Here is a 26,933-nt window from a genome sequence, read left to right on the forward strand (position 1 = left end):
TCATTGGAGTGTGTAAGGGACTACAATGGTCCTAAAAGCCCCAATGTTTAATGTGAGCTACAATTGCATTTTAGGTTTAAAAAGAAAGAAGAAGAAAAAACAAAACTAGAGCTGGAGCGCTAACTGAACAATCAGAAAACCTGTGTAATTCCTTTAGTGCCTAAGCAAGAAAGTCTTGTTGATGTGCTCTGGCTTCTGGTATTTGACCTTTGGACTTTGAGCTGAACCTGGACTTAAGGACTTATGTTCTTGCACTTGTGACCTGTCTACAATCTTCCTCTGCTTCTCCTGACCTCTGCCCAAAGCTCTGTCTGTTCCTCCATTGCACTTTTTCCTTCTGAAACTATATAGAATGTTTATTTTGCCTCACTGTTACCATTTGCCACTGTTGAGGTAAAACTTTAAGGTTGTGACCTGGGAACTGTAAAGTAACAAAATCACTACCTCCCAGATTCTGCCATATAACCTGTGTGTTTTAACCTAGAAGTTTTGAATCAGGATGATACAATTTATTGGCTAAAAGAAAAAGAGTAAGCTTTCGGCTAATAAGCCTTTCTCAGACTTAATTCCTGTATGCTCTGAAGAAGGCTTATTAGCCGAAAGCTTACTCTTTTTCCTCTAGGTTACCCACTAATGGTAACATCCAAATTCAAAACTTCTTGCTTTTACTGATGGCTTACACTGTACAATACTCTACTGCTCCTTATAATCTAGATACAGACATGACAGGAGCATTGATTGGTCTAGCCTTTTTTTAATATGATCAGCAATCATCACATATCTATCAGGGGCAAATCCAGGATTTTCAATCGGGGATTCCTTAAAGGTCTCCCTCAGCCACGCACAATATAGTATAATAATATGGTAGGACATCATGCTGGGTACACATAATGCAATTTCCTTTCGGACTGACAGGATCTGACGACTATGTCTGACATGTCCGAACTGCTCTCGATCTACAACGGGATCGATCAGGAGCAGTTTAGATACAGATAATAATTAGGACAGCCAACATTGGTAATGAAGGGGAAAGTGAAGCATTTACACAGCAGGGACTCTGTTAACCATTTCAGCCCGCAGGGATTTTTCACCTTATGCATCAGAGCAATTTTCACCTCCCATTCATTCGCTAATAACTTTATCACTTCTTATCACAATTTATTGATATATATCTTGTTTTTTCCGCCACTAATTAGGCTTTCTTTGGGTGGTACATTTTGCTAAGAATTTTTTTTTATAAATGCATTTTAACAGGATTAATAACAAAAATATGGAAAAAAAAAGATTTCTCAGTTTTCGGCCATTACAGCTTTAAAATAATCCAGGCTACCAAAATTAAAACCTATGTATTTTATTTGCCCGTTTGTCTCAGTTATGACACCATTTAAATGTTGTCCCTATCACAATGTATGGCGCCAATATTTTATTTGGAAATAAAGGTGCATTTTTTCCGTTTTGCGTCCATCTATTTACAAGCTTATAATTTAAAAAATGTTTGTAGTATACACCCTTCAAATGCATATTTCAAAAGTTCAGACCCTTAGGTAACTATTTATGTCTGTTTTTTTTAATTGTAATTTTTTTCCCATTAAACATCTTATTTGGGTAATATTTTGGTGTGGGGAATAAACAGTTAATTTTTAATGTTATTATATGTGTAAATTGTAATGTAAAATATATGTAGATGTAGTTTTACTATTTGGCCACAAGATGGCCACCTTGAGTTTTTTTCCCCTCCTTGTGCTTCTCGCTAAGCGGAAGCACAAGGGGGATGCGGAAATTTTTATGTGCAGAAAGACTGAAGCCTCTTGTAAGAGCGCTTTGGTTTTTCTGCTGGGGACACGGATCGGTGATCGGGAACCATGTTCCCGTTCACTGATCCCAGGACTACCGGGGGACACCACAAGGGCACGGGGGCGCGCCCGCGATCAAGCACGGGAGCGCGCCGAAGCGCGACACCGCAGCAGAGCAGCCGCCCAGACGTGAGCTTCACGTCCGGGCGGCAGAAATGGTTAAAGCAGTATTGCCACCAGCTCCCCTGCTCACTTGTGCTTACAAGCAAGGCTGAGGTGACTCAGCGATTGGAGGAGAAAAGAAAAAAAAGACAGTGCAGTTCCTAGTATACACCTCAGTGAGAGTGTCTGAAGACTCTGGGAGGAGGGCAGCTAATAAATACACAATGAGCAAGAGAAGGGTGGGGGGGGGGGAAACAAAAGTCAGGGAGGATATGATGTCAGTGTTAGCTTAGCAAGATGGCCACTGCCTAGAATAGGATTGTCTGCTCTTCCTTTATAAAATTCACAGGAATCATTACGTGGATAGCACAATACATGTGTTATGTAAGTAGAACTAGTATTTATCTACTTATATATATGTGTTTTTTATTTGTAGGTTAGCATGGGTGTCACTTGTTCTTTAACCTCTTTGACCTACACTCGGGGTAGCCGCCACAGAGGATTACATGGCCCCGGGAGGAATTTTTTGAATAAAACTTGTTGTAAACATTGTAGCTAGCACTAGGCTAGCAACCTGTGTCTCCCAAGTCCCTCCGCTCAGCTCCGATCCCCCCGATCGCTGCCATTATACGTAGCACCCCCCGGATCCCGCGATAGCGAAGCCTTTCCAATCACCTCCAGGCTTTGCTATGGGGAGGATCGAGACTGGGCATGACGTCATGACGTTAATGACGTAAGACGTCATGTCCGATCGTTGCCATAGCGACGACTGAAGCTGATTGGGGAGGCTGCGGCTCTCGCGGGATCGCGGCTGGGTAAATATAAGCGCTGGCGATCGGGGGGATCAGAGAGGTGCGGTAGGACTTGGGGGGGACACAGGTAGCTAGCCTAGTGCTAGCTACAAGATTTACGCCAAGTTTTATTCAAAAAAATTACTCCCGCGGACGCAACCACCAAAACTGTGTACTGCCAGGAGGGTTAAAGGACACCCGAGGTGAAAATAAACTAAAGAAATAAACAATTGTATCTATCCTCCTTCTCCTAAAATGTACTTTTTAAGATATTTCACAGTTTTATTTTATATTTAAATCTACTTTTTAAGTTTTTATCGTTTTTGATCAATGTCACATTCATTGAAGTATGTTAGAGCTAAAAATCTATGAACTATTGATCCTTTTTATTTCTTTCCTGCTCTCAGAACCCATTTTCTGCTAGGAAAGTGTTTTATAGTTGTAATTTCTTATCAGTGAGGGTCACACTGTAGTCTGACCCAGTCTTGACTCAGACAGGAACTGCCACTCACATACCTGATGTTTAACTCTTTCAGGCAGAGAAAGAAAAAGAGGAACACAGCATAGTTATTTGTGTGCTAGGCACTGTACACACACATGTCTATCTCATCATGTCACATGTCACCTCGGGTATCCTTTAAGTTCCCCATAGCTGCTCCTTGCTCTGTACACATGCTGCCACTACATCCAAAGTCAACTGTAGCAGGGAAAGAAAGGGGAAGGGGCGGTACATAGTGCAGGCTGCAGCATGATGCTGTGAGCTGGAGGATTCCTGCAGATATTCTGGTGTCTCAACTTGTGGCTGTGTTCCCAGGCAAGGCAACGACCCTGGTCTGAGAGGGCATTCTGGTCAGCTGTATTCCCCCCTGAGCTTGCCTATGTCTATACCAGCAGCAGCCAACTGCTTGAGAAGGAGTTTAACAATTAGTTTTAGTATGGGTGGTTGTTATATTATGGTTGTTCACACCTTATATAAAGTGAAACTTAAGCCAACTATAAAAAATGAGATTTACTCACCTGGGGCTTCCCTCAGCCCCTCGCAGCCCCGCTCTGACGCTCCGGGACCCGCCGGCGAACACTTCCGGTTTGGCCAGCACCGGCCGACAGGCATGGGAACGCGAGTGATTCTTCGCGTTCCCATGCCTGTCACCGGCGGGTCCCGGAGTGTCAGAGCGGGGCTGCGAGGGCACCGATCGGCTGCTGGGGGCTGAGGGAAGCCCCAGGTGAGTAGTAAATCTCATTTTTTATAGTTGACTTAAGTTTCCCTATAAGGCAATGTGGAAACCTGAGACCGGAATACAAAAATGTATAGATACCTGAGGCTTCCTCCAGCCCCCTTCAGGCTGTTCACTCACTCTCTATCCTCCCAGGCTGCCTGGCTTCTCCGCTAGCTGCCCTGGTAATTGCTCCTATCGAGGCATACAGCGCATGTGCTGCTAAGCTGTGCATGCTCCATTTCCTGGGTTCGATTAGTGCCTGGGCAGTATTACTGTGCAGGGGCAGAACACTCCTGGCGACAAGAGTGTGGTGGGGACGAGTGCGCAGATGCACTACACATGCGACGACTGGAGAAGTTACCAGAGCAGCTAGCGGAGGATCCAGGAAGCCTGAGAGGATGGCGAGGGAGTGGACAGCTTGAAGGAGGCTGGAAGAAGCAACAGGTATGTATAAATGTTTTTAGTCCCTCATCTCAGGTACCCTTTATTAAGTTGTCTTCTTCCTGTACATTCATTCTCCTGCTATATAGCTGAATCAGGATCTTGTTTGCTTTTCTTCTGCTTAACCATATATAGACATGATGGAATAGAATTCATGCTTTCAACGCCAAATTCTGAACCAAGTGATTCACCAGACCAGACTACAGTCTTCAGCACTAAAGTGCCCTCTGTAGCAAATAATTCTAAGATGAGGCAAATGTTGCGCTGATTTATGCAATTTAAAAATGGACCAACTAAATGGCCCAGCAGCATTTGATTGCCCTGTTAACAAGCTGCATACATTTTGCATAAAAGGACATATATATTGATATCAAATTGGAATTATTGGCATCGTGTTGACTCTTCTAGAATAAAAGACACTACAGTACCCATTTCCCCAGATACCCACTACCTACCTTGCTATGTTACTACATAACTTCTTACAGTAAAAGAAAGCATCATTGGTTGCAATGGGAGTCTGTGTACTTTGCATTATGCTTTTATTGTTATTCTTATTTAGTATTTATATAGCGCTGCCATCTTCTGCAGCACTGTACAGAGTATATTGTCTTGTCATCTATCACTATCACAAAATATTGTAAAATGTAAAAACGCTTACAAATAAGAAGTACACTTCTTCCAGAGTAAAATGAGCAATAAATTAATTGTATCCTATGTTGCTGTCACTTACAGTAGGTAGTAGAAATCTGACAGAACTGGCAGGTTTTGAACTAGTCCATCTCCTCATGGGGGATTCTCAGCACGGCCTTTATTGTTTATAAAGACACTCTCTGAAAAAGATTTGTACAAAGATGCTGGCCAGCCTCCCTGCTCTTTAGAAGGGTCTCACAATCTCATCCCTACAATAGTCCTACATCTATATCATGCCTTTCAGAGAAGGTAGCGAATACACAACCATTAAAAATGAATGAACGCCAATGCTAATATATGAATGAGTCCCAGTCCATTTAGTGCTCCTATGGCTTGGCACTTGATTTCATCCTGGCAGCTGTACGCATACACGGAGCGATCCGGTGGCTCGATTAGCCGCCGGATTGACTCCCATCGCTTCCCCGCGGCCGCCCGGATCGATTCCCGCTCGACCCCGTGGGCGCCTCCTTATCTTTTGCTCGACTCTGTCCATTGTCCGCCCGCGGAGATCGAGCGGCGAATCTATCCGCGCGGTGATCGGACCTATCGGAAATTATCAATTGAGCCATCAGCGGCCCGATTGATAAGGAAAAACTGACCGTGTATGCCCAACATAAGACCTCAATAAGGCCTAGTTGCACATCTGGACAATTAGGGCCGTCCCCCACCTCCACAGATGCCGCCTGCCTGGATTACGGTTATCTCCTCATATATGCACATCCATTCACCATAAAACATATCCTCAAAAGGAAAAAAACTTACATAGTGTAAAACTGTAAAAATGTATTGGTTTCTAAAAAGCAATTTCACTCACAGTATGTAGACTCAATTGTAGGGCATAGAGTTTTTATACGTTCTCTCCCCCGTCAAGTTGGGCTCCGGCTGCCACTTTGTATCTCCTTTGTTGCTGTCACTGGTGTCCGTGCGCGCTACAGCCACCACTCCAGATCGGGACGCGCTCGGATTCCCCACGCTTGTTCGCTTGCTTGGCTCTCACTTCCGCACCTAAGCCCCGCCCGAGATGTTTCGCCATAAAGACTCATCAGGAGCTACATCTAGATCATGTAGTGTATGTATCATAGTCTAGGGCCAATTTAGGGGGAAGCCAATTATCGTATCTTTTAAGAAAGCTTCCTTTAACATAAATAATTACGGTAGGTGGTGTAAAGAGAAGAACTGGCTTCAGATAGCCCAAACTTGTTGGAGGGTCAACAATTTTAGAATATGAGTGAATTTAATGTTATTTATGCACTGGCCTCTGGACAACTAGTCCCTCACAATGAAATCTTATTGTTTATAGACCATCTGTGGTTTTCTAAGTAAGGCAAATAGAGCAGGTAAGGGACACATACTTTGAGTGTTTTTCCTAATCCAGACAGAAGGAATGCCTTGTAGCTATGGCAACCCAAAACATGAAGGTATAAGAGAGAGTAATGAAATGAAGATATGGGAAGATATGAGGGCCTCTATGACACCCTATGACACATTATCACTACACGTCACCAGGACAAGGTGGAGAAGATAATAAGCAGTAAAGAGTATGGAGTAGTGAGATGTTATTTCTAGCACTAAAGGAGGAAACATTGACAGCCACTTATTAAACAGCCAGATGTAACATTCCAGGCATGTCTTCATCACCAACCAGCAGAAAAGGAGATGTGCCTGGGAAGGGATGGTTGTATCTCTGGCAGGGCCGGTTTAAGCAACAATGGGGCCCCAGGGAAAAATAAACCTGGTGGGCCCCCCCAACATATACCCAGGAACAAAAATCGGCATTAGGGGACCTTTTTTGCAGCTGGTATAGTATAGGTGTGAAGTCCCAATCGGTCAGAGCTCCACATTCTGGCTATTCCAGCCTGCATGGGGGACAAGGGGTTAAAAAGTTTCAGGAGAAGGGACCCCACATAATTTAAAAAAAAAAAAATTCCCACACTCTAAACATAAAAAAAATGGGAAAATAGGAAAAAATGTCGGGGATCTTCATACAGCCATATTGCGGCTGTATAGCGATCCCTGGCCAAAGCGCTGCGGCTGCGTATGGACCCCCTGGAAACCCCGTCAGGAAATTTATTGCGCTTTCGTTTGATGCATGTAAAATTACACCACCGTTAGGTTTGCTACTAAAAGTTACATTTACCGCATTTAAAACTATACTTTTTTCCTTCTAAACTTTAAAATCGATTTTCTCAAAAACTATAAGGTCTTTTTTGAAAAATTGTTTTTTCCTCTTATTCCTAATGATCTCCTCAACATATCCAGCAAATGTAGGGTTTCTAGCATTTAAGGTGGATTTGCTATTAACCATTAAAGTCGGCAGGTTTTTAAATGTGTTTTTTTTTCCTTTGAAACTTTAAAATCGATTTTCTCAAAAACTATATGGCCGATTTGAAATTTGTTTTTCCTCTTGTAGCCACTGGGGGCCCCTACAAGCTCTGCGGCCCTGGGGCAGCTGCCTCCTTTGCCTTAATGGTAGCGCCGGCCCTGATCTCTGGGAAGGGACTGTTGTATCTCTGGGAAGGGATGGTTGTATCTCTAGTGGATCAGCAGATGGAGCACCAGAGCCCAGAGTGAGCCTCCTACAATCGCAGCAACATCAGCTGTGACTTGGCACTCTTCCACAATATCTCTATTCAGAGAGACAGACTAACCAGCAAGCTCATGGTGAACCAGAACTCATTGTAATGTGTAAGGGGCTACAATGGTGTGTTTAGCTTCTAAGGCAGGGATTAGGAACCTTTTTGGCTGAGCGAGCCATAAACGTCACATATTTTAAAATGTAATTCTGCGAGAGCCATACAATATATTTTAAACTTGGACAGTGCGCATGAGCAGCAAAGGGCTCATGTCCCTGTTGCCATGGTGATGTGTATGCAGTTTATTTGCCGGGCAGCAGCAGTGTCAGACAAGTCTTCAGCTTCTCTTGGGTTTCAGCAACATCAGCAATGTCCCCTAGAGCCAGACAGGAGAAATACCGACTAACAGCTTGTACAATTAGCTAGCTGACCTGGGGGTTGATTCACTTTGTAGGGCGAGATCCCCGCACTTTGATTAGCCCAATAAGCTGCCTGTCACTTGATAGGCAGCCTACTGGGCCAAAGTGCGGGGATCTCGTCCTACAAAGTCACTGGACCTGACAGAGCCCAGGGTGGGACAATTGGAGCGGCCGTTAGTTTTGGGGAAGCTCGAGTAAGTTTGTAGTACATGCTACAGCTGTAGCGTGCCTACTTTGAAAATGTTACTTGCACTGCCACACTAGGTTACGCTGCTTGAGCAGTGTAGCCTAGTGAATCAACCCCTACTGATTTGTATGTGAGCCAGGTGAAGCCATTAAAAGAGCCACATCTGGCTCCTGAGCCATAGGTTCCCCTACCCCTGTTCTAGGGGCAACAATGGTTGATTTGCATATATTCAGCAGTGATGCACTGGGAGACATCTCGGAGCTCACTCCAACCTGAATTATCGCAAATTATTTCTGTTTTAAGAAAGCAAACTTTTGTTTTCTAATCACTGTTTTAACTTGGGAATAAACATGTACAAAAAATGTTGTACCGTGTATTGAGGCCAATGGCTTTACATACTTTCTATGCCTCTCCTTTCTAAGCAACAGAAAAATTGTAGGCACATTAATATTGTAACACAAATATTCTACTTTAACAGGACTAGAGAGGAGCAGCTCAGAACTGTAAGAGGACCTCAACTACTACTTCCCTTCTGATAAAGGCATACCTCCCAATTTTTTGAGATAAGAAAGAGGAACACTTAAGCCACACCCCTGCCACACCCTAACCACTCCCCCAACACATCCCTATTCACGCATACCCTAAAGATTTCATAGGACAAATATGTTGTTGTTTCTTTATTCAAACCCCACTGGTCCTTTCTGTACGGGTTCATTTTCCTTCATATTAGCATTTAAAAATAAGAAATATACTAATTAAAAAGATGGGAATAAAGAGTCAATTAAACACATGTTTCAGTAGAAAAATACATATATTTACATAGATCTGTACAAGAGGGACAAATGAGGAAGAAAGAGGGATGGAGGGATTTGGTTGCCAAGGAGGAACTGGGAGCTATGGATAAAGTGGTCCATTCTTCAGATCAGGTGTTTTTGTGGCTACATTAGGTATGGGTGTGTAGATTACAATATTCACACTTGTTTTATGACCCTTGCAAGGTAAGCCATCAGGCTGTGAGGGTCACAAGAGATTGGCAAGGGAAAGGGAAAGGCTGTGAACTTTTGGGGCTCCATCAAATGTTTGCTGGGTGCTTTCATAGGTGAAAACTGGGCAATTGTCCTGGACCCCTGAGCTGTCTAAATAGCTCCCCCAGGTCTCCTCCTAAGTGTATGATGGTCTCCTGCAGAGTGTTCAGCAGTGGAGTGACTCACCTATTCAGCCGACATGCTCCTTCATCAGTCTGTGTGCTCTGCATCTTCATCCCTGCATGCTGCATGTACTCAGTAACCTGTCAGCATGTTACATAAGTTACATGTGCCGGGTCACCGAAAGGAGGCGGCAGCAGGAATGAAAACGGTGGCACACACACTGATGCAGTAACATGCCGGCTGGATAGGTGAGTTCATTCTGTAGCCGAATACTCTGCAGAGGCCCCACTTATACATGTGGGGGTGCAAGGGGGTATAGTAATGGGCTCTGCAGCCCCATGTGGATTAGAAAGAAAGGAGAGGAGGGGTTCTAGGCTGACACACGTCCCATGGGTCACACTTCTAAATGGCACGTTCTCCCTCACACTATATCAGTGTTGTTCACACTGCCAAGCTGTGGAGAATGACATCTGCTTGTATTGAAAGGAGCTGCACCACTCTGTAACCCACCACAGCCAGCAGTGCTCCCAGTGTGAACAGGTACCTAGACTGAACCAGATTGTCCGATTCATAAGTGCAGAAGAGTTCCATTGCAAATTTTGTGAACAGTATTTTTCCACAGTCTGGAGATATGATTATTTTGGACAAAACAAGGTACAGAACATGTATATTGCGCATATTTCCTGGCAGACTCAACGTGCCAGAGCTGCAGCCACTAGGGCATGCTCTATAGGCAGTAGCAGTGTTATAGAGTCTTGCCCACGGTCTCCTCACTGAATGCTGGATTACTGAACAGGAAGTGCCGAGATTTTAACTCAGGTCTCCTGTGTCAGAGGCAGAGCCCTTGAGGGAATCTGAAGTGAAAATAAACTTATGAGATAATGATTTGTATGTGTAGTACAGCTAAGAAATAGAACATTAGTAGCAGAAATATGAGTCTCATATTGTTTTCAGTACAGAAAAAGTTAAGAAACTTCAGTTATTATCTATGCAAAAGAGCTTCTCTGAGCTCTTCAACTAAGCTTGGTAGTGCTGTTTTCTGAAGGACTTATCTCAACCTGTCTCTAACTGTTTTTGGTTTGTTTAAAGGTTTTACTGCAGGAAAGTTCAAAGGGTCATTGGCTCTGTTTTGTTTCATAGTTTAACCACTTCACAACTGAGGGGTTTTACCCCTTGAGCACCAGAGCAATTTTCACCTTTCAGCGTTCCTTCCATTCATTTGTCTATAACTTTATAATTACTTATCACAATGAAATGAACTATATCTTGTTCTTTTCGCCACCAATTAGGCTTTTCTTTAGGTGGGACATTATGCCAAGAATTATTTTATTCTAAATGTGTTTTAATGGGAAAATAGGAAAAATAAAGGTTTCGGCTTTTATAGTTTTTAAATAATGCATGCTACTGTAATTAAAACCCATGAAATTTATTTGCCCTTTTGTCCCGGTTATAAAACCGTTTAAATTATGTCCATATCACAATGTTTGGCGACAATATTTTATTTGGAAATAAAGGTGCATTTTTTTCAGTTTTGCATCCATCCCTAATTACAAGCCCATAGTTTATAAAGTAACAGTGTTATACCCTCTTGACATAAATATTTAAAACGTTCAGTCCCTGAGGTAACTATTTATGTATTTTTTTTTATTGTAATTTTTTTTTTAATTACAAAAAAATAAATAAAATTGGAGAGTGTGGGAGGTAATGAGTACATTTTTAGTGTATAACTAATATATTTGTATATGAAAAATGCTTTAGGGTGTAGTTTTACTATTTGGCCACAAGATGGCCACAGTGAGTTTTTGTTTATGCGACCTGCAAGCATACAGAAAGTACGCTTGCAGGAAGTTCAGAGAGGCTGGGAAACTTTTTTGCACAATGATCGTGCTGCTTCTCGTAGAAGCAGCTGATCATTGCGGGGGGCTTAGATCAACGAATGGGAAAGGTCTTTTCCATTCATTGATCTCCGGGCGAGCGGGCGGCGGCGTGCATGAGCGCGGGGGCGCGCGGACGGGCAATCGGGAGCGCGGACAGCGTCGGGAGCGGCGTCAGGTGCGGATTTCTCCGTCCCTTGGTGGTAACAGGGTGGAAAAAGGGATGGAGAAATCCGCACCGCTGGGGGTAAAATGGTTAAAATACTGAGTGTAGTTTGCAAACTGTAAACATTAGAGAATGATGCAGTGTTATAAAAATAAATATATATATAACTGAAACTAAAAATATGAGACTCTTTTCTTTGCTACTAATGTTCTATTAATTATCCACACTACACATACAATTCATTATATTATAGTTTTCTTTTTGCTTCAGTGTCACTTTAACCAGTACACTATCCAGCCACTAGAGTGTTATCATTAAGAAAGTTTAATCTTGCTTCAAACTACCTTTCCTTGTATAAAAATAAAAGCTACCTACAACATTGCTGCTTCATTTGTAGGCTTCTTTTCCCACGTCTTTTCCCATTGAGCGTCTGTTGGTGAATATAAACATGTGAGCAACAAAACCCTGATTCTTGGATTAGGCAGCGACGGGGCCTGGGTTCCTTCTAGCTAGCGGACGCTTTTTCTCCATCAAGGTTTATCAAACTGCCTCTCTTTCAGCAGATTCATTAAAATCACAAGCACTTTTGAACATGCAATCAAGTGAACAGTGTTTGCATTGGTTAGCAGATCCAGCTGTTTCATCAAATCTTGATGGACAATTTACCTTTTCAGGAGTGTATGTTAATGGTCTGGAAAATACTAGTACATCACCCTGTCACAGAAAGCAGTTATATTTCCCTTGGTGCCAAGCTTAACGTAATTACATTTACTTCCATTGTCTCTGCGATTCTTTCTGTGAATGTAATAACGCAACAAACTGAGTCTTTCTTGCTGTGTTCCCATTTTTAACCGTTTGTTTTTACATTGTTGTTTTATCTGTTTTTCTTTGCACCTTAGTAGAGTAAACGTTTGTTAGTTAAAACGCCATACTGAATAGTTACAGTTTGAGGCATCAGGATTTATGAAGTAACGCTTGAGTTGCTCAGTAACCAGAAGAGCAGGAGTCACATGAGGACAGGACTTTAAGGAAATCTAAGTCAACCAAAAAAAAAATCAGTTTAACTTACCTGGGACTTCTTGCAGCCCCCGGAGTCATCCTGTGCCCACGACGTCCGTTTGAGTCCCGACGGCAAGCAGTGGTAACCCCTGCAAAGCTGGCCAGCCACGTGCCTCCACACTGCGATTCCGCACCCGGAGGCCGATCGGCGGCGGCACCTGGGAGAATTGATTAGCCGGGGATCGCGCGCATAGATGCGCACGCATCCGCCGGCACTAGGCTCTGCCCACCCTCGACGTCAACCCGCCGGCCAATTGGTAGCGCCGGCGGGTTGTTAACCCTCCGATCTCTGGTACAAAAGTGTATAATACACTTTGTTATGTATACAAAGTGTATTATACAGGCTGCCTCCTCCCCTGGTGGCCCCTGTGATCGAGCGACCACCAGGGGAGGAGGCAGCCCTAGTTGTAGTCACACAAGCACACTGATCCTGCCCCTCCCTGCCCCCTGATCGCCCACAGCACCCCTCAGACCCACCTGATCACCCCCTCAGACCACTGTTTGCACCCAATCACTCCCCTAATCACCCATCAATCACCCCCTGTCACTATCTGTCAACGCGCTATATTTTAGATTAGGTCCTAAACTGCCCCCTGGAGGCTCCTGATCACCCCCCCACACCCTCAGATCCTCCCCAGACACCCCGCCCTGTGTACTGTATACATCTATTCTCCCCTGTAATCACCCACTGATCACCTGTCAATTACCTGTCAATCACCCATCAATCACCCCCTGTCACCACCACCGATCAGATCAGACCCTAACCTGATCACCCGCCCACACCCTCAGATCGCCCGCGGATCCTCCCTCAGATCACCTCCCAAGTGCATTGTTTACATCTGTTCTCCCTCTAATCACCCACTGATCACCCATCAATCACACCCTGTCACCACCTGTCACTGCATCAGACCCTAATCTGCCCCTTGCGGGCACCCAATCGCCCGCCCACACCCTCAGATCGTCCTCAGACCCCCTCTGATCAACTCGCCAGTGCATTGCTTGCATCTATTCTCCCCTCTAATCACACCCTGATCACCTATCAATCACCCCGTCACTGCTATCCATCAGATCAGACCATAATCTGCCCCTTGTGGGCACCCAAACCCCCGCCCACACCCTCAGATCGCCCTCAGACCCCCCTGATCACCTCCCCAGTGCATTATTTACATCTGTTCTCGCCTCTAATCACCCACTAATCACCCATCAATCACCCCCTGTCACTGCTACCCATCAGATCAGACCCTAATCTGCCCCTTGCGGGCACCCAATCGCCCGCCCACACCTTCAGATCACCCTCAGACCCCCTCTGATCAACTCACCAGTGCATTGCTTGCATATATTCTCCCCTGTAATCACCCACTGATCACCTATCAATCACCCCGTCACTGTCACTGCTACCCATCAGATCAGACCCTGATTTGCCCCTTGCGGGCACCCAGTCACCCGCCCACACCCTCAGAGACCCCTCAGACCAACCCCCGATCACCTCCTCAGTGCATTGATTGCATCTGTTCTCCCCTCTAATCACCCATCAATCACCCCCTGTCACTGCTACCCATTAGATCAGACCCTAAGCTCCCCCCTACGGACACCCAATCACCCGCCCACACCCTCAGATCGCTGTCAAACCCCCTCTGATCAACTCGCCAGTGCATTGCTTGCATATATTCTCCCCTGTAATCACCTACTGATTACCTATCAATCTCCCAGTCACCCCCTGTCAAAGCTACCCGTCAGATCAGACCCTAATCTGCCCCTTGCGGGCACCCAAACACCCGCCCACACCTTCAGAGACCCCTCAGACCCCCCCTGATCACCTCCTCAGTGCATTGATTGAATCTATCCTCCCCTCTAATCAACCCCTGAGACACCCATCAATCACCTCCTGTCACCACTTGTCACCCCCTAGCACTCCTACCCACCAGATCAGGCCCTAATCTGCCCCCTGCCAGCTTCTTAATACCTGCCCACACCCTCAGATCCCCCTCAGAACCCCCCCCCCCCCGATAACCCCCCTGTCACTATCCTAGTGATCTAAAAACAGTGATCAGTGAAAACGTTCACTTTTTTAGTATCACTATTGTTAACAGTTATTTAGCTAGGGCCCCTGGTTGGGTAGTTAGCGTCAGTTAGCACCCAGCCCACCACACCGCGCATGCGCCGTACAGTCACGCCGGCCGCCGTGATGACGCGAGGCGGCCGGCGCGTGACGTCAGCAAATAACATTTACGGAAGAGGAGCCCGACACTTGTCCCAGTGTCGCCCGGCTGCCGCCCGCCAGCGATTTCTGAAGAGGTGATGGGAGAAGAGCCAGGACGCCGGCGTGGGACGTCCCGACCTACACTGGGCTGCAGAAAGCCCCAGGTGAGTACTATTTTATTATTTATTTTGAGCTCGGAGTCCCTTTAAAATAATCATTTTTTTGACAAAATTCATGTCTTTTTTGATGAATATAATAAAAACTAAAAATCACAGCAGCAATCAAATAGCACCAAAATAAAGCTGTATGAGTGACAACAAAAGGAGGTAAAATTCATTTAGATAGTAGGTTGTATGACCGAGCAATAAACCGTTAAAGCTGCAGTGGTCTGAATGGAAAAAAAGTGTCTGGTCCTTAACCCCCTTAGCGGTATGCCCGACACTGTGTCGGGCATACCGCCGGCTGTCCCCAGGAGTCCCCCTGGATGATTTTAAGTGATCGGATAGCTGTAAGTAATATCTTCAGCTAGCACCAGGCTAGCTAGCAGCATCCCCTGATTACTGATGACCCCCCCCCCCCCCGATCGCCACTAAATACATTACCCCCCCAGGATCCAGCAATCGCGCAGACTTCCGGCTCAGCTCCGGTCTCTCTATGGGGAGGATCGGGTCTGCGCATGACGTCATGACGTCGCCAATGTCATGACGTCACAGTCGATCCTCCCCATGGTGAAGACCGGAGCTGTCCGGGGAGGCTGCGCCGATCGCCGGATCCAGGCTGGGTAATGTATTTAGCGGCAATCAGGGGGGATCATCAGTAATTAGGGGATGCCGGCCACCACTGCTAGCTAGCCTAGTGCTAGCTGAAGATATTACAGCTATCCGATCACTTAAAATCATCCAGGGGGACTGTCGGCTGCAAACCCTCTGGAGTGCGTAACACCCAGGAGGTTAAGGTGTTTTAAGGCTGCAGTCCTTGGTTAAAGTGACAGCACTTGCAGGTACCTTTGCATTATCAGATATTGTAAGGCCCAAAACCAAGTGTCTCAGCATGCATGACCACTAAGTGAATCTTGACAAAGAGCACCTGTTTTAGAAGTGGCTGCAGGTAAAGCCTCCTGATACATTTAAAGCAACAGTACGTGCAGGGACTTTTGCATTATCAAATATTGCAAGGCCCAAAACTAAGTGTCTCAACATGACCGCTAAGTACACCATGGCAAAGAGCACCTGTCTTAGAAGTGGCTGCAGATAGAGCTTCTTGATACATTTAAAGTGACAGCATGTGCAGGGGCCTTTGCATTATCAGTAATTGCAATCAATGAGTGACTTTCCTGAGTTTAGTCATTACCTAAATGTGCATAATTACTATTAGAAACGAAATTACGTTCATTTTCATAACTAAAATAACTTTGTTTCTATAGAACACATGAAATTACTAAATTTCGCGTTAAACACGAATTTGCGAGGAAACGAGAAATTACGAAACCGAAATTTCACTTACGGTATTCCGAATTACGGTTTGTATGGCAATTACGAAATGACAAATCTGTGTCGTAGCGGCAAAATTTGCATCCTTAATTAAGGAAACACGAAATTTCGAAAATTTCGGCTCAACACTACACATGATGCATGAGTCATTATCATAAGGAGGGGACCCACATTTCAAAGGCGAAAGCTATACCACACACTCATTGGGAAATCAAAAAATCTCCTAGCAGCACACTGGGAGGATAGTTGCATGCACTGATTCTGATGGTCTTCATTGGGGAGATCTCAAAAAAGGCATCAGAATTTAAAAAGTATTAAAAATTGACTTTGTTAATGAAAGGACGGGAACACAGCTCTCCCCCCCAAAAAATAAAATAAAAAAAATAAAAAATAAAACAAGAACAAAAAAGAGAAAAAACGTCTTCACTAAGTCACACTCTGTGACACTTAATGGTAATGTCAATACTTCAAACTGCTCAGATTAAGGTAACTACATGTTCGCAGGACGCCAAGGTGGACTTTAGCCACATTCAGTTGCATTGATCTGCCTGAAATCTCCTGCTTCTCTTGGGACTATAGCCGGGAACAGAACAGCTCAGACCCCTTGCCAGCTGGTCACGTGGCAGAGCACTCATTTAGTACTGAACTGAACAGCCCATATTAATGGATATGATTGATTCTTAAGAGATCCGATCACAATCAGGGCTGCAGCATGATGCATTGATCAGTGTGCTTCACAGCTGGTATATTGAATAGGGTGTGACAATTGTTAGCCGGATCGGGCAGCTATTTAACTGTGGGTGGTCATGTTTAACTCATACACTTGTATTTAGTATCAACGTAATAATAATTAAAAAAAAAAAAGACAAAAATGATGTACCTGCAAATTAATACTACATACTTACGTTACTGTCAGTTCCTCTAAGAAACTCACCATTTTCTTCTAACAACGATTCCTTCCAGTTCTGACAAGATATTTTCAGACGTCTCTCACAAAGCTGAAAGCCTTAGGGCCCTTTAAGGTCCTGTTCACATCACAAACGCGGATGGCCATGCGTGCGGAACGCAACGTGTACGAACGCACGCCATCCGCGTTTGTGTGCGTTGCGTGGCTGATCCCATTACTGAAAAGTGAATGGGACAGCCATGCGTTTTTACAAAAAATGCGTGCAGCATGCGTTCCCGGACCGCACAGGTCCGGAACGCATGCAGTGTGAACATCAGACAGTGCACTCTATGCAATGTCTGATGTCCTGCGTGTCGGCCACCTGCACGCGTTTCCAAAACACGGCTGGAAACGCGTGCAGTGTGAACGGGGCCTTACACTATATGAGTTGCTGTCAGTTATAACAGAAAGAACTTCACTTGGTTGATGCACACATTTCCTTTCTGGTGTAATTACCATTGCATTTTCCTTCCTTTGGAGGCAAGTGGTGAATGGCTTGTTTTAGGAGGTGAGAGCCCTGGAGCAGGCTGTTTGCGCCTGTCCTCCGGTTATATGGGGGCAATGTGAAGCCTCCTCGTGGTGCCCCTGGATAGTGCTATATAGCATGAACTAATTCCCGCAGGGCGATTGTTTTGCGGTTTTGGTTTTTGACCCTGCATATTTAGGCATGCGAAAGCAAATGCATATTTGCATGAGCAATGTCTCGTGATTAGCCAATAGGCCAAATTTGCAAAGCCAGATTTGTCAGGTTCACTTGGTTGATGCACACATTTCCTTTCAGGAGGCAAGTGGTGAATGGCTTGTTTTAGGAGGTGAGAACCCTGGAGCAGGCTGTTTGCGCCTGTCCTCCCCTTATGTGTCGCGCCCAGGTCATGCGCATGTAGCAGTACGCAATGGACGTTAAGGTAAGTGCCTGTTTTTAATCTTGGGAGGTGTGTGCGGGCGGCTCTTCCCGGCGCTGGCCACGCTGGGGAGATCGCCTGCACCCCCAGCCTCCCCCTCCGGGGTGCCGCTGTGTGTGTTCCAGGCGGTGAGAGAGTCTGGGACCCCCGCGGCCCCCTGGTTGTATGGGGGCAATGGGAAGCCTCCTCGTGGCGCCCCTGGATAGTGCTATGTAGCATGAACTAATTCCCGCAGGACGATTGTTTTGCGGTTTTGGTTTTTGATCCTGCATATTTAGGCATGCGAAAGCAAATGCATATTTGCACGAGCAATGTCTCGTGATTAGCCAATAGGCCAAATTTGCAAAGCCAGATTTGTCAGGTTCACTTGGTTGATGCACACATTTCCTTTCTGGTGTAATTAGCATAACAGAAAGAACAACTGATGTGCAAGGTAATGTCCATGTTTCCCAATGGCTCAAGCGATATTACTGGCTAACGGAGTGCTGACCCGGAAGCTGTTACTGGGTCATCTCCATTTTTAAAATGTAGGACGGAGATTTCCATTAATCACAGTGGACAAAGAGGAGAAGAGAAAGAGATTGATAAACAGACTAAGGAACAAAATAAGTATCATATGTGTATGCATATACATGTCATACTAACCTCCTGCGTAGTGTATTCATCAATCTCTTACTCCTATCCCGCGTTCTTTCTGTCCACCATAATCGATAGAATTCTCCGTCCTCCATTTTAAAAATGGCGATGACCCCATAACAGTGTCTGGGCCAGCACACACTGTTAAACTGTAATATCGCCCATTTGTGCAATAGGAAGCATGGACATTACCATGCACATCAGTTATCCTTTCATTTACAGTATAACTGACAGCAACTGATACAGTGGAAAATGTCCCTAAAGGTGGCCACACACCATACAATTTCTTAAAATATCTGTTCAATTCAATTCTGACTGATTGTAACAATTCAAAAATCTAACCAACGTACCACACACGTATGTTCAATTTTTCCCCAATCATGAATAAAATAATTGAAAGCTCAGAAAAATTGATTGGAACTGTACATCAAGTAATTGACAATCCATCGCACACCATACAATTCTTGATAAAGTTGGTCTGAAATTTCTACCATGTCCAATCTCCAAAAGTAGAAAAAAATAGGAAATTCGATTGATTTATCGACCAAAAACAAAGAAATTATCGAATAGGTGAAAAATTGGATCTTTTAATTGTATGGTGTGTGGCCACCTTAAAGGGAGTCCGAGGAGTGAAAAAAAACCAAAATCGGAACTTACCTGGGGATTTCTCCAGCCCACCGTAGGTCGAGAGGTCCCCCGGCATCCTCCTGGCTCCTCTCCCGGTCCCTCCGCAGAAATCATGACTGGCGATACTGGGGCCGAGTGTCGGGCTGACACTTCCTGAACAATGACGCTCGTCGTCATCACGCCGGCCACTACGCGTCATCACGGCAGCCGGCGTGACAGTACCGCGCATGCGCGATTTAGTTAGAAAACCGTGCATGTGCAATACTGTCACGAGTGTCATAGTTCAGGAAGTGTCAGCTCAACACTCGGCCCCGGTGTCCTGGGTCGTGATTTCTGCAGAGGGACCGGAAGAGGAGCCAGGAGGACGCCAGGGGACCTCCCGACCTACGGTGAGCTAGAGAAAGCCTTAGGTAAGTTCCGATTTTGTATTTTTTCACTCCTCGGAGTCCCTTTAAGGCTTTTAGTTTTGAAAAGATCTTGTCAGAACTGGAAGGAGTTGTTTGAAGAAAATGGTGAGCTTCTGAGACAAACTGACGGCGAGGTAAGTATGTAATATTTATTTGCAGGTACATCATGTATTTATTTGAAATAATTTTACTCGGTTCAGGTTCACGTTAAATGAGCAGCTGTGGTTTCCCATGATGCAGCACTCCTGAATATACAAATCACCTCTTTATGCCCCTGAAAGCAAGGCTACACATCCAAAACCACTTGTGTATACTAAGCCTATAGCTACGGTAATATATTTTACAGAGCCACATCAATTCAACATACAATAAAAAAATGCACTGTCATTTCTAAAGCACAGGCTATATCCATAAAGCACCATTACACCTCTCCTATGTTCAGAGCTGTAGAAGGCCTGAGCTCCAGGTATTTTCCTTCACATAAAGGCTTCTTGATTTGGCAGCTGTAAATGCCTATGGCGCCTAACGCAGGTAGGGAATTTATCTGGTACACTAAAATCCCACGACTGATTAACCACTGTCTGTATGGGGCATTTGATATGTAGCTATTCCTGAGCAAGTGTTTTATTAGTGAGTGCTGACAGCAGAGTCATCACATTGCAATCTGCAGGTAAATAGGACAGTAGCCATTATGTGTCAGCCTTTTGAGAGTCCACTGTCTCTGGTGTGCTAATTATCATGGAATGGCAGAGCCTCCATCTGTATACATCTTGACTGCTCACAATTACCCAACTGTTTTTTAGCAGACCTGTGTTTATCCCCCATACAATAACGCTGGTTCCTATAACATTACCTGCACTGCATAGCCTATAATTGTACAATCATCGAAGATCCACAGGAATCCTACAAGCAGAGACAGCACGAATGCACCAGTGTGTTGTGCCTTGATATCTGCCATCCAAAGACTCCATCACAGCTTCTGCATCACACTGTTTACACTGATGAATGTCCTATTATTATTCTGTGGCGGTTTATTTTTGGAATTAACACCGCTGGCAGCAATCATACTTCTTCCAAACTCTTTCCCGCTCAGATCATTAGAAATGAAACTTCTACCAAAAATTACGCCGTGGCTTTGCAGTCTGTGATTAACCTGTGTATCCTGTGAGATTTGGCAGCGTGTTGATTTCTCTGTAGGAAAATGTAATTTACAGATTAATCGCATCAGGAGAGCGAGATTGAATCTACAATATTGGCTACTTATAAATGCTTCAAAATTACTTTTTTGGGGGGTATTTGAGAGTTTTTCTGTTCATTTAAATCTTTAACTACTTTAGTTCTAGGATTAGCTAGCACCGGAGTAGGTCTCGTAGCTGGCCGGTACAAACAGGAAGGCGTAGCAAATTTTCTAAAAGGATTTTCTGTAGATGCTGAAAAGACGGAAATTTCATTGCCTTAAAGGACATCCGAGGTGAAGATAAACTATCCTCAGTCTCCTAAAAATGACTTTTTTTTTTAGATATCCCACATTTTATTTTATATTTAAATCTAGTTTTTAAGTTTTTACTGTTTCATTGTCTCTGCTCAATGACACCTTCATTGAAGTATGCTAGAGCTCAAATCTATGAATTATTGACCCTTTTTTTATCTCTTTCCTGCTCTCAGAAGCCATTTACTGACAGGAAAGTGTTTTATGGCTGTAATTACCCGTATTTCGTGCCGTATAAGACGCTCCGGAATATAAGACGCACCCAGGTTTAGAGGGCAAGAAACAGGGAAAAAAAATATATAAACTAAACCTGGTGCGTCCATATTTCAGGAGCATCTTGTACATGTCCTCCCCCAAATGGTGTCCTCCTGTGTACCTCATGTGTCCTTATATCCCCCTGTCTACCCCAAGTGTCCTCTGGTCTCCTACCCTGTGTCCTGTGGTCTCCCCCCTGTGCCCTCTGGTCTGCCCCCCTGTGTCCTCTGGTCTCCCCCCTTTGTCCTGTGATGTTCCCCCTGTGTCCTCTGGTCCCCTCTGTGCCTTATGGTCTGCCCCCCTGTGCCCTCTGGTCTTCCCCCTCTGTGTCCTCTGGTCCCCTCTGTGCCTTGTGGTCTGCCCCCCTGTGCCCTCTGGTCTGCCCCCTCTGTGTCCTCTGGTCCCCTCTGTGCCTTGTGGTCGCCCCCCTGTGCCCTCTGGCCTGACCACCGTGTCCTCTGGTCCCCTCTGTGCCTTGTGGTCTGCCCCCCATGTCCTCTGGTCTGCCCCTGTGTCCTCTGGTCCCCTCTGTGACTTGTGGTCTACCCCCCACGTCCCTTGCGGTCTGCCCCCATGTCCCTTGTGGTCTGCCCCCCATGTCCCTTGTGGTCTGCCCCCCATGTCCCTTGTGGGCTGCCCCCGTGTCCTCTGCTCCCCTCTGTGCCTTGTGGTCTGCCCCCATGTCCCTTGTGGTCTGCCCCCCATGTCCTCTGGTCCCCTCTGTGCGTTGTGGTCGCCCCCCCCCCATGTTTCCCCGCTGTGCCTGGCTTCCCCGCTATGTTTTTATCCTCCCCCCCTGCTTACATGTCTAAGCCCCCCCCGCTTATGTCGCCGGGTCCCCCCTGTGTATGCAGTGGCAGCGGGCAGCAGCTTACCTCCTCCATCTTGCCCGCGGCGATAGAAGACATCCGGCTCCTGTGGGCGGCTTCCTCTAGTGCCGGCTTCTAATGACGCGTAATTGATGACGCATCATTAGAAGACGGCACTAAAGGAAGCAGCCCATAGGAGCCGGATATCTTCAGTCGCCGCGGGCAAGACGGAGGAGGTAAGCTGCTGCCCGCTGCCGCTTCATAGACAGAGGGAACCCGGCGACATAAGCGGGGGGGTTTAGACATGAAAGCAGGGGGGGGGGGAGCAGGATAAACACACAGCGGAGAGCCAGGCACAGGGGGGAAACAGGCAGGGAATCCCCGACATAGCGGCGGGCGTTCGGAAGTCGGGGATTCCATGTCTTTGCCGTATAAGACGCAGGGACTTTTTCACCCCATTTTTTGGGGAGAAAAAGTGCGTCTTATACGGCGAAAAATACGGTACTTATCAGTGAGGTTCACACTATAGTCTGACCCAGTCTGACCCGGTTCCAACCCTGACAGAAACTGTCACTTACATACCTGATGTTTAACTTTTTCAGAACACACAAAAGGAACACAGCCTAGTTATTTGTGTACTTGACACTGTACATACACATGTCAATCTCATCATGTCACATGTCACCTCAGTTGTCCTTTAACCTCCTGGGGGATACAATTATATCGCCCAGGAGGTGGCGCAGCACTATTTTTAAAAAATGTTTAAATCATGTAGCGAGCCCAGGGCTCGCTAAATGATAGCCGCTGTGCAGCGGGATCCGCCAACCCCCTCCGATCGCCTCCGGCAATCAAAGCAAACAGGAAATCCCGTTCAGAACGGGATTTCCTGTTTGGCTTCCCCCGTCGCCATGGCGACGATCGGGATGACGTCATCGACGTCAATGACGTCGTGACGTCAGAGGGAGTCCCGATCCACCCCTCAGCGCTGCCTGGCACTGAATGGCCAGGCTGCGCACGGGGTCTTGGGGGGGAAGCGGCGCGGCACGGCGGGTAGCGGCGAATCAGCGCGGAGCGGCGGCGATCGGTATATACACGCAGCTAGCAAAGTGCTAGCTGCGTGCAACAAAAAAAAATTATGCAAATCGGCCCACCAGGGCCTGAGAAATCCTCTGTGGCAGCTTACCCCGAGCTCAGCTCGGGATTATCCCCCAGAGGGTTAAAAAGACACTGAAGCGAAAAAAAAATGATGATATTATGATTTGTATGTGTAGTACAGCTAAGAAATAAAACATTAAGATCAGATACATCAGTCTAATTGTTTCCAGTACAGGACAGGAAGAGTTGAGAAACTCCAGTTGTTATCTCTATGCAAAAAAGCTATTAAGCTCTCTGACTAAGTTAGTCCTGGAGAGAGTTGTTATCTGACTTTTATTATCTCAACTGTAATTGAACTGTTTACTTTTCCTCTGCCAGAGGAGAGTTCATTACTTCACAAACTGCTCTGAAAGACTCATTTTGAATGCTGAGTGTTGTGTAATCTGCACATATTATAGAATGCTGCAATGTTAGAAAAAACACTATATACCTGAAAATAAAAGTATGAGAATATTTTCTTTGCTGCTAATCTTCTAGTAATTATTCATAGTACACAACCAATTCATTATATCATATTTTTTTTTTCGCTTCAGTGTCTCTTTAAGTTCCCAACCGTCCATAAACCAACCACTACATCCAGAAAGAACAAGCATCCAGTCAATATGTGAGGTGCATTCAGTGACAACTTTGTTTAATGCTGAGAGAAAACCGTCAGGTGTAAAATATAAGTAAAATATTTAGATACGGAATGGAAAATTCAGGAGTGATCAAACACAGGCAGATGTTACCAGCTTTCTGACATCAGGAGATGCCTTCTGATCCTAACCATTCTATCAACATATAGAGAGAAGCAGCAGTCACTGGAGTGGCAGCTTTGTCTAATGCTGAGAGGTGTAGTGTATTATATAGCTATGATTCAATAATACTGTTACAATATATGAGAAAATTATTATTTCAAATAGCATTATAAGCAAGCATAATTTAACATCAATATGTCTGACCATACTGGCATAAAGGCAATATGACTATTATATTCCAGTTCCTCAGTCTACTATGGTAAACAAAACTCTAGGTGTAAGGTCACCTCCATCACAAGGGCAGCAATGATTATATGAGGAACAATATAACATTCAGGGAAGATAGTACAGATGCAATAAAATCCTGTTATGCTCACATAAAATAATAACATACATCTAAACTTCAAGAATGTTTCATAAAACATCTTAAACTGGAACTGTAACCAAGGATTGAACTTCATCCCAATCAGTAGCTGATGCTCCTTTTCCCATGAAAAACCACAGTGTGATGTCAGGACCTAGGTTGGAGGCCTGGTTCATGCCTCGATGGGGCCCTGGGGCAAAGGTAACCTGAGGCCTCCCTAACCCTTTCCTCCCCCCGAGCAAATGCAGACCCCAGTGTCTACGAGTTGGTCGGTGCCTTCCCCACCCCCCTGCTCAATCTCTCCCCTCAACTCTACTGTGCTCTCCGGGCCGTTGCACAATTTGTTACATCACAACAACTCATTTATCTTGGTACGCTGCTTCCCGCCTTCATTCTGCTGCCTGCCTATTTGCAGAAAGCATGTGCATCTTATTGCATAATTACATGGAACGGGCCAGGGAGAAGAGGCAGTCAGCATGTATGAAGACAGGGAGCAGGGACGGAAGCAGCTTTGGGGGATAGGTGAGTTGCAATGCTGTAACAAATTATTGTGCAAGGGCCCCGGGGAGGACCAGAAGGGGGGGGGGGGACCTGGGGGTGTCCGGCAGCATAGGGGACATGGCAGCGCTCGAGGGCCCTGGGTGCAATTGCCTGGTTTGCCTTAATGGTAGCGATTTCCCTGGGTGATGCGCACGGTGTGCCTAAACACCGCTCCATCAGTATGTAGGTACTATTCTCTGTAACCACTTGTGTTGATATCCCATATCACCAAGTGCACCTGTCTCCCTGGATCCCAAGAACTGGAAAGGAGGTGGTGATTGGCATTTTGGAATGCAAGTGCCTGTAATTTACATACACACGTTCTTCTGGTTCAGGTTCTTCAGGCTCTGCCTTGTAATTTCTATTCCTTGTACCTGTTGATCATGCACATACTAATTGTATGCATCTTTTAATAGTACTGTACTATATGGGACCACCCCAATACAGTAATGGGTGACACCAATGATAACACACAAGTGGGAGTATCTGACCCCACTTTTACCAGTCATTTGCAACACAGCAGACACAATCACTAGTCTGCCAATTGTCCGCTCCCCATACTGTCTCTCCATCTAATTGGTGCTGTACCGAATATAAAAATGTATTTTTCATTGTGGCAAACTCCTCTGAACAAGAGCTCCAGTCAAGATGTCAGGAATCTCTTTTTGGTGGTAAACTTCAGAACTACTTGCATTAGCAGTTATAAATCACTTCTGAACTGCTCAGTGGAAGTTTATAACAAAGGCATTTCACAGATAGAGGATAAGCTGCTGTTGGATGGAATTATGTTATATATTGTGGCCAGTTATATGGAATGCAGACAAGCAGGACATTGGAAGAGACAGATTTAAGTTCTTGTGACAGCACAAGATAAAAAAATGGGTAATAGCCGTTCAAATTATAGGCCTAATTTACTAAAGCCAGGAAATCATAAACCTCCTTATCAGCGTCAATCACCAGTATTTTTTGAACAGTCCATTAAACAAAGAAAATTAAAGCTCTCCATAAGAGCCAGACAGAGATATATACATAAAAATAAAATAATGATCCATCAAAAGAATTCAACTTTTCTCTGTATCTCCAAGCTAGTCCATTACCACTGTGTTCTTATTGTAGAAAAACCATGCAGGGCTGATAGGCAATGTAATCCTGTAATGGACCACTTTAACCTTTTAGCAGACAATTTATTTAGAGGCTTGCAAGTGCTCCAAGCCAATTTCTTTTAGCACATTTTTTTTATTTCTTCTTTGCTATATTTCTAGGCTTCTAATTAGTACTGCTGTAATGTGTATTTATGGCCACTTGTCATTAGGGGGCAATGTGAGACAATAAAAGAGGACCTCTGCTTTCAGTTTCTATGTTTTCTGCTTGGAGAGAGAGAGAGATAAAAGCATTCCAAGAATTTACAACACGCGTTCTGCCAGCTGAAGACAAAAGCAGTGCATTGAGATAACTCGTTTGTGGCTCTTAACAGGTTTCTAAACCTGTCATTGTGACTGCACAAAGGTACATGTTTTGCAGGCAACCTCACCTATGCACAGGTGGGGTAGTTAGTGTCTCAGCAAGGTGGATTCCATTTAGCTGAGACACTAATTACCCCACCCATGCACACATTTGTTTGCTTGCAAAACATGCACTGTTGGGGAGTCACAAGGATAGGCTTGGGAAACACTGCTTTAAAGAGACTCTGTAACAAAATGTTCAGCCTTATTTCTTCTATCCTATAAGTTCCTATACCTGTTCTAATATGGTCTGGATTACTGCAGCCTTTTCTAGTTGCACTGTCTCTGTAATATATCTAATCTTCTTTTCTTTGTCAAGCTTTGTCGAGCCAGAGAGGAATGCACTGCCTCTGC

General features: G+C 45.1%; 1 long non-coding RNA gene across 1 annotated transcript in view; it reads left to right on the plus strand.

The window, feature by feature from the left end:
- LOC137570525 (uncharacterized) overlaps positions 1–8,909 on the plus strand; it is a 78,332-nt gene extending 69,423 nt beyond the window's left edge. Inside the window, exon 3 of the long non-coding RNA XR_011031073.1 lies at positions 8,752–8,909. This is a non-coding gene — a long non-coding RNA (uncharacterized lncRNA). The remainder of the gene's footprint in view (positions 1–8,751) is intronic.
- The last annotated feature ends 18,024 nt before the right edge of the window (positions 8,910–26,933 follow it).

Source organism: Hyperolius riggenbachi, chromosome 4, assembly GCF_040937935.1.
Source record: "Hyperolius riggenbachi isolate aHypRig1 chromosome 4, aHypRig1.pri, whole genome shotgun sequence".
NCBI lineage: Eukaryota > Metazoa > Chordata > Amphibia > Anura > Hyperoliidae > Hyperolius > Hyperolius riggenbachi.